Source organism: Onthophagus taurus, chromosome 7 (assembly GCF_036711975.1).
Source record: "Onthophagus taurus isolate NC chromosome 7, IU_Otau_3.0, whole genome shotgun sequence".
NCBI lineage: Eukaryota > Metazoa > Arthropoda > Insecta > Coleoptera > Scarabaeidae > Onthophagus > Onthophagus taurus.
The window spans coordinates 13791620-13800720 of NC_091972.1; the positions used below are offsets into that span (position 1 = coordinate 13791620).

General features: G+C 34.6%; 2 long non-coding RNA genes across 2 annotated transcripts in view; one reads left to right on the forward strand and one right to left on the reverse strand.

The window, feature by feature from the left end:
* Positions 1-2495, reverse strand: part of LOC139430678 (uncharacterized) — a 34020-nt gene extending 31525 nt beyond the window's left edge. Inside the window, exon 1 of the long non-coding RNA XR_011641064.1 lies at positions 2288-2495. This is a non-coding gene — a long non-coding RNA (uncharacterized lncRNA). The remainder of the gene's footprint in view (positions 1-2287) is intronic.
* Positions 2496-4776: 2281 nt separating this feature from the next.
* On the forward strand, positions 4777-5279 carry LOC139430892 (uncharacterized). The gene is made up of 2 exons (XR_011641254.1): positions 4777-5025; positions 5098-5279. It is a non-coding gene; the product is annotated as an uncharacterized lncRNA (long non-coding RNA).
* Positions 5280-9101: the final 3822 nt, after the last annotated feature.

A 9101-nucleotide genomic window follows, 5' to 3' on the forward strand; every position in this document is an offset into this window, starting at 1 on the left:
ACTTTTGAGAGGTTTATTTGCTATGTTCAATAAGTTAAAAAACATCTTTTATTCATGTGGACTTTATAAGAGATGAAACAGAAAGTGGGTTTAATAAAAAGAATTGTTGAAATAAATGTATCAAAAAATACCAAAATATCAACGGAAACAGAGTATCGATTACCTATTGTGTTTTCATTTCAGTGACAGGTCGGTCTTTTTTTTTTGATAAAAAGAAAGCCGATTTCATATCTGGAAGGGAGGTCGACGGAAATTGAATAGAATATTACATAGCGCTCGTATCGAGTGTCGTGCGGCGTCCTTCTATTATCCCCAGTTGTTGGCTCTCCACTCGTCCAAGGATAAACGTTGTGTAACAATTCTCCTCCCGGAGCCATTCTTGGCTAATTCAGCCTGTATTCTCCTGATATAAGAGGTCCTTCCTCTGCTTTTCTGGTCTCCCTTTTTCATTCGCCTGTGGCCTTCCCTTCCGCTCCGTTTTCATTCGTTAGCTCTGCCTCGAGGACGTTTTCTCTTCGGAAATACAACGATCGCGTGCGGAATCGTGTTCCAAAGTCAAAAGATAGATCAACCATTTCGACTCGCAATATTTCTGTCGTCTATTATGGTCTGTGTGGATACAAAGTGTACCTCAAAGAAGTGATGAAAGTTTCAAAGAAATTAGTTAAAAAAATAATAAAAGTTTGTATTTTACTTTATTATCCCAAGTAAAATAACAGTCACGATTTAACCAGCAATTGGATCAACTAATCGTACAACAAGCTTCGGCGCGGTCACATCCAACTCTCAAAATCGCCAAGTAATTTATCGTTCCAGACCGTATTGGCCCCAGTCCACGAAACTTTAAAATTATGGAGTGCTCGGACAGTTAAAACTGCTCGAAAGAGGAAGCTAAAGTACACTTAATAGGAACAATCTTGTACGTTTCGGGCGGCCGAAGTGAAACCGAGATCCGGGAACGCCGCCCTTTTTGTTTCTAAATCGTCCCGTAATTGCCCGGCTCAAAAGAAAGAGGGAAACAAGCGACACCGAGTCTGCAATGCCCGATTTAATTTATTTGTGAACACTGGCAACTGAAAACTATTAAAACGGTCCAGGCGGCGTCGCTGGTCTTCTCCGAGCGTAATGCAATTAAAAGTGTCAGTTGTCGAGACCGAACGCCGGCAATTTTGAGATCATTTTCATTATATTGTTTCCGCGAAGCTGTAGACGTCGTCGTCGTCGTCGACCGGTTACTTTTTTGCGGTCGTAAGCGACGTGTGTCGTTTCTGAGCGCGTGAGCTCGTCAAAATCTCTAATGAATCGTCGAAGAATGCTGATTTGTTTGGATTGTTCAAGTCGGCAACTTCACACAAACCTACCGACGGTCTGCACTTCTGCAGGAAAAAGCTATCGGCGAAACGGAGGAATTTTATGAGATCATTAAGGGTGACAGGCTAATTGGCATTTGAAGCAAGGGTCTGGGGATTACTTTAGCTTGAATTAAACGAAAAGGAACACGTGAACATAGTAGACAAGTTACGTTAATAGATTTACGATAGTAATAGTTTTGATTTATTATCATTTTTGTCTGGTTCATTATGAAGCACATTTTAATGTTGAATTTCATTACGGTGCGCGATTACTCATTGTTGTGCAAAAAAGTGTAGGAATGCTACTCATCATTCATAATCTCTTTATACTTTTAAATTACCCCATTGTAGAGGTCTGGTGTGTGCGTGCACGCGTGTGTATATAGGCCACGACTGGCACGAGAGTGGTCGCGCAAATTTATCATACAGTGACCGGGATTCCGAATTGTTAGGGCGTTTAGAAAACAACACTTCATCATGGCACAAAGCAGAGATGACGCACGAGCCGTCCACTAACTTAATTCTCAAACACCGGTGCTATTACTAAGCAAATTGATAAATCGTTGCAACCGGACTTAAATTTAAAATGAAGAGTAACGAGGGTATATTGGGATATGATATGTTGATGATTTAATAAGTAGTAACATAAGAGTGGTCGTTCATCGTTATGAGAAGTTTGGAAACAAAGGGTCCAAAAATGCATATGGCAGGTAAATAAACGGCGCTCTAAGAGAAGGTCAAAAACCATAAATCATCATTTTAATTCGAGTGGGCAAAACACGGGACAAAAAGTCACAGGGGATTTATACAAATTTGACAGTATCGATCGCTTGTGCCTCGCACAGTAACGCACGAGCTTCTTGAACCCAACCTCAATTAATCATAAGGCCAAGCGCGATTTTTATTCAAATAAGATTTATTTTTTAATCACTCACCTTCACTCGACAATGGCGTCGCGGCGAGCGAAAACTTTGACAAACGACTGCCCGGTTTTTCTCCCTTTCCACCGCCCCTTTTTTCCATCCCCACCGGTTTATCGTACCGCAGTCTTATATTATAATACAAATCTCTCGCCCTCGCAGTCGGTGTATTGTATTTGTCGTCCACTTTACCCGGAGAGAGAAAGATATTTATTGTATTCGGAGATTTATGGTGCTCCCCAAAGGCGTTCACTCCCTCTTCGTCCTCACTTCGTTCCACTTCTTTACCCGGCAACTCGTTTTTAATACCTCGAACTGGTCGACCGAAAAACGGACGAAAAAAAGGCGACGGAAGACACAAATTAAAGGTCGATCCAACGTCGAGATCTGGCCAGTAACTTGTTCCTATAATTGATAGTCTTCGAAATAACTTTTCTAGTCCTTCTTTTATTGAAAACAATATTACTTACAACATTTCATTTTTATAACTACCACGTTTTGGTTTGTCTACTAATCAGATTAACCATATTAAATTGCTTTGAATTTTACCATATCTTATGGGTAACAATATGTTGTGATAAATTAATTTTATTGGGTTAATTAAGAAATTGTTTATAGCAAACTTTTATTTCTAGCATTTTTATATTTTGAGCTAAAACTTCAATTGATGTTGATCTGTTAAGTTGGCAAGTATGAACGATTACTTACGATCGACTGTAATAAACTGATTGAGTTTTTTATATATCATCATTTCGAGCTTTTGAGTTATAAAATCATTTTGATGCTGAATTTGAGAAATGTTACACTCCAGATATGTCATGCCTGTTAAGTTGGCAATTATGAACGTTGGGGTATAATAGGTTGTAATAAAATATTTTTGGGTTAATTAAGAATGCTTTTTGTAGGAATCACTTTTTCCCATTATGTTTATTTTTTGAGATAGAAAATCATATTGTGTTGGTAAAGAGAAATTTTACAGCAAACATATTTGTGGTCTGTTAAGTTAACAACTATGAACGACCAGTTATAATTGGTTATGTTAACTTATTTGTTGATTAAGTTAAAACGTCTTTTATATAAAAAGCTTTTATGTATATTTTTTAGTTCACCAGATAGAAAATAATTTCTGTGTTGAAAATGAAAAATTTGCAATACCGATACTTCCAGTTTATTAAATTGGCTACTCTGAACGATTACTTACACATGATTATTATAAACTGATTTTGGGATAATTTAGAATATTTTCAATGCAAAACATTTTCTCCCATCACTTCGAGCTTTTGAGTTATACAATCATTTTGATGTTAAATATGAGAAATGTTACAATCAAGATATTTCTGCCTGTTAAGTTGGCAATTATGAACGTTAGGATATAATAGGTTGTAATAAAATATTTTTGGGTGAATTAAAAATACTTTTTGTAGGAATCACTTTTTCTCATTATGTTTATTTTTTGACATAGAAAATGATATTGTGTTGGTTACGAGAAATTTTACAGCACACATATTTGTGGTCTGTTAAGTTGACAATTATGAACAAGTTATAATTGGTTATGTTAACTTATTTTTTGGTTAAGTTAGAATGCCTTTTATATAAAAAGCTTTTCTCTATATTTTTTAGTTCACCAGATAGAAAATGATTTTTGTGCTGAAAATGAAAAATCATAATACTTCGAGTATATTAAATAGGCAACTATGAACGATAATTTTCTCCCATCATTTCGAGCTTTTGAGTTATAAAATCATTTTGATGTTAAATATGAAAAATGTTACAATCCAGGTATTTCATGCCTGTTAAGTTGACAATTATGAAAGTTGGGGTATAATAGGTTGTAATAAAATATTTTTGGGTTAATTAAAAATGCTTTTTGTAGGAATCACTTTTTCCTATTATGTTTATTTTTTGAGATAGAACATCATATTGTCTTGGTAAAGAGAAATTTAACAGCACACATATTTGTGGTCTGTTAAGGGAACAACTATGAACGACCAGTTATAATTGGTTATGTTAACTTATTTGTTGGTTAAGTTAGAACGTCTTTTATATAAAAGTCTTTTATCTATATTTTTTAGATCACCAGATAGAAAATAATTTCTGTGTTGAAAATGAAAAATTTACAATACCAATACTTCAAGGTTATTAAATTGGTAACTCTGAACGATTACTTACACACGATTATTACAAACTGATTTTAGGATAATTTAGAATATTTTTAATATAAAACATTTTCTCCCATCATTTCGAGCTTTTGAATTATAAAATGTTGATATTTCATGTGTTGTGCAGATATTTTATTGATATGGATTGGAATATAACTAACTTGAAAAAATATGCTTTAACTGGTTCCTGTGCTAATAAAAGAGCCTAAGTTGTTTGATCATCTACCATTATACCGGATCCTGCTCCTGTATAAATATTTTGGCTGATTTAATTGGAGGATAACGAACGTGAACCTCCGGATGGAGTCGATTCCTACAATATCGTTCGGATACGTCATTGTTGACAGTGTCGAGCAAATAACTCCCAAATCAAATACCATCCGCTAACATCTGGTCATCATATCGGTGGTCGGGTGATGACCCGTCGTGAGAGGGGTCGCGTCGACACCTAATCTCGATCTCCTATGCAAATAACAAAATGAAATGTCAACATAAACGGTCGCCGTGCTGCCGGTCACGCCTAATTGATTTTTTCGCTGGCATTTTGCCGATACCATCATCAAACAGCGATATCTGCGTGATACAATCGTCCAGGTATAAATTTTATTAAGCAATAAATGTTAGAGGAGAAAAACGTTTATGAGCATCGGGCCATAACTTTTCTAGGTGACAGGCAATAAGCTGAAACAAATGGTCAATAGGCTAACATTGAGAACATAATGGATAATCACTTGAAACAGATAAACGTGTTACGAAAAGAAAATCATCCACAACCCTTGTAATCTTTAAATATCGAAGGATGAGTGTAAAACGGTTAATCGTCCGATTAAAAGCCGTCAATTATGTAATTACTGTATGTGTTCATAATTTTATTCACCGCAGCACCATTAAAGCATGTGCGGTAAAGCGTAATGAGTCAGGAAACATAAATTTTCTATTATATGGAGAGAGGCCTTCTACGGTTATTAATTTTATGGCAATTCACCGCTAAATTGAACCCCTTAGCGAGGATCGGATCCATTTACGACGTCTACAACCCGCGAGTATACCGGAAAAACCGGATAATTGATGGAAATGAAATTAATGCGTGATCTGTCGTCCGCACACGGCACATAAATACGCAATCTACATGTGTAAAAAACCGTTTTTAGTATCGAGATAAATGCGCTATTCAAAAAAAAATTATTTACCTCTCGCCGAAAATAAAATATTTCACACGTGGGTAGAGAAAAATAGTACTACACACAAAATTTCAAAAGCTCTGATTTAGTGTGCATCATTTGTAACGGTTGAAATATGAACTCGTAAAAAACGCAGATGTAACAGCTTGTCAGAATGTAAAACGGGGGTCCCAACGTCCCCATAGTTTACGTTTTATATATATCTTTTATAGTAGTTGAGATTACCTTGCTTTTGACCATGTTCTTACAAGCTATTTAAAGCAGTCACATTAAAAAAATATTAAATTAAATTTTATTCGTTCGTAAAATTGGGTGTTAGCGTTCTGACGTGTTGAGGATCCCTCAATAATTTAAATTTTAATTAGAGACTATAATAAAAGTCTTTTCAACAATAGAAAGATTGTAAACTAAACACCCTCATATAGATGGAATTGTTAAATTTATGATAATCTCAGTGTTTCCCACTTTCGCATATCAAACGCAAATTTATTTGCTTGAATAAGTAAGATACGGGGGATCCATGAACGGAGGGTGTTATAAGTCGACTAATTGACAGCATTTGCAACGACTCTGTTGTATACGTATTTCCGCCTGTCTACATTTCGCGAAGATGTGTCAACTCGTCTCATTTTCATCGCCTAAGGCAACCGACTGGGAACCGTGAACGTTGTGTTGGGAGAAAATTTGCAGCCGCCCCTTGGCTTGAAGGGAGTGATCTATTTATAGAATCCGTTAACCATCCGATCTACTAATAGGAGTCGTGATTAATGATTTGAAAGTCGAGAAGATATTTAGTGGAATTGCTCTAGAGAATATTCGGGATTATTAGGGGGAAAGGTGATTAGTTTGTGTGACGGAAATATTATTCAAGTAAAAGTGCGGGAAAGTCATTAAAACTGAGGGGAATAATGACTTGTGAGAGATTCGTGCTTTGGAATTAGAATAGAGGAATTAGTATGCTCCATGTGTCCAAAGGATAAATTAGCTACACTGATTAATCCCGAAGGAACATAGAGATATAGATTTTAGTAGTAATATTATCTGTTATTTAATGGCTATTATATTTCTAGTCATATCGTAGATAGCGAGAGTATCCTGCTTTGATGTATGAACCCCGATTTTATAAAATGAGTTTAACCAATAGATTATAGTTACTTACTAACTATCTAAGTAAAAAAAATTTAGAATTAATTCCTTTCAAATAAAAAAGGCCACTGAATAATATGCAACACACTCGCTCTACTGTTATTTGTATTCAATTTCTAGATTTCCAAGAATAGAAGATCAAGGTAGGTTAAGCCATGATCTTATCTGGACGATTGATGTGGTGATTTAGACAGTATTAATAGCATGGGGTTATTGAAAATATTTTATGTACTTTTATCAATTGATGTTAACAAATCAGTTGAAATGTGAAGGTATTAAAATTGTAAAAATGTTGTACCAAAAAAGCTTATGGAAGTTATTCTAGTTTCTAGAAACAAGCTCACCGAAGTGATATACACGATAGCTCTTGTCTGCTCGGTATTATTGTCACGAGTGTTATTTTAAATAATATTTCTGTTAGTTTGTCAGATTATGTTCGAAATATCAGAGTTAAAAGTGGAAATCGGTGGGGCAATGATGAATACTTTGCATCAATAAGGTAGCATGTTTATGAAATTCATGATATCTTAAACTTGCGCATATCTTGATCCAACAATTCCCATGTACTTTCAATTGGATTCGTATTAGCTGACTCTGCTAGTAGTGCTATTAAGTGAGAACAGTTCCAAATGTCTTGCCTTTGTAGTTACTTTGATAAAAGCAAAAACTATTTTGTACGCCGAGATTTTCAACACTTTTAAGCAAATTTTGCTGTAGAATTTGGAGGCCCAAACTATCACACTGCCACCGCCATGTTTCACTATCGCTTCTAAATTCCTAAATTTTTTTTTCAGCTCAGTATTTGGTTTGTGCCAAACATAAAACCATAAACCATTGGACCCAAACATATTAAATTCCACAAAAATTACTCGCGGATCTTCGAAATATGCTGCATTTTGAAGTTAAGTCTTTAACTGAGTTTTTCTGTTTATAAACAGTTTCTTGCAATCTGTTGTTATGATCTAAACACTATACATAATGTAAAACTTCGCATAAGTCATAAACAATGTTTTGATAAAAGTTAACCATATGCATGTCTGAAGTAGAAGCTAGAACAGGTATATGTGCAGAAAACAACAAATTAAAGCACTGTAACCAATTGTACAGGGTGATCAATTAAGCGTGCAAAGTAAAGTGGCTAAGAGAAAATCTTGGAAATTATTTTCAAGTTTCTAAGATGATCACCGCCATCTTGAATTGAAAAATGTGGCTTTACCTCGAAATTCCGCTGTATTAACATAACAAAAAAGTATGTGTATTTTAAAGTTTAGATAAATTATAGTTTTTTTGTGTGTATAAAAATGTGTATAAAAATATAAATAAAAATAGAAATTTGGTATGTTGTCACTAGAGGGCATTTTTATTGTAGATACAATTGTGTATCTTTTCATCAAGATGTTTTCGAAGATTATTTAATATTTAGTTGGGTTGGATCTTTCAAAAGAATTGACTCCATGGAAGTCAATCACTTAAACATTCCTGTTCAAAATTTCCCTCCTATCATCCATGCAATAGATAATGAATATTCCGTACGGTGCTTCCAGAGATGTCTTCTATAGCGTGACTTCTAATGTCGTTCTTTTATTGTCGGTGGAACCTTTCTACAAGACCCATGGCGATCCTTCGGAATAGGTTAGTTCGGTGTGTGTAGTTGAGTTCATTGAAGAGATGTGATTAAAATCGTTTTCCCGTGTCCAAGATGATTATGAATTGTTGATGCTTAAATATTTTATACTGGAATTACCTCGTACCAACCTCAATATATGTCTACGCATATTAATGTTAAAATTAAACAAACTACCAAGCAAACCAAACTATTTTGCTTATAACCACAAGTATACTCATCCCTCTCATCAATCACACATTCCTTTCACATTAACTAGACACATCAACACCACGCATATCTTCCCAATCAACCGATCATATTTTATCTCTTAATGCCATGTCTCTAGAATCTGAAATATTAATTAAATATGTTACTCTATATATACTATAAAATTAATAAGATGAAACCCCACTTTAGTATATGTATTTTTACAATGTAAATAAAATAATTTTGTTGATGTTCTAACTCGACGAGGTGTACATCAATAATCCCATCTTACTACATGATTTAAAGACGGTATTATTCCAGATGTTCATGGACCACCAGCGACGCCATAAAAATAATGTCATTGAACAATCTTTTATTACCTTCGCACCTGGACAACCCATCAATATTATTACTAATTAGTTTCTAAATATACAGATTTTAGATTTTAAAGTTTGTGATTGTATATAGCAATTATAATAATTAACATACAGTAATTATAAAGATAATTATTTTACCGTTAAATCACTTTT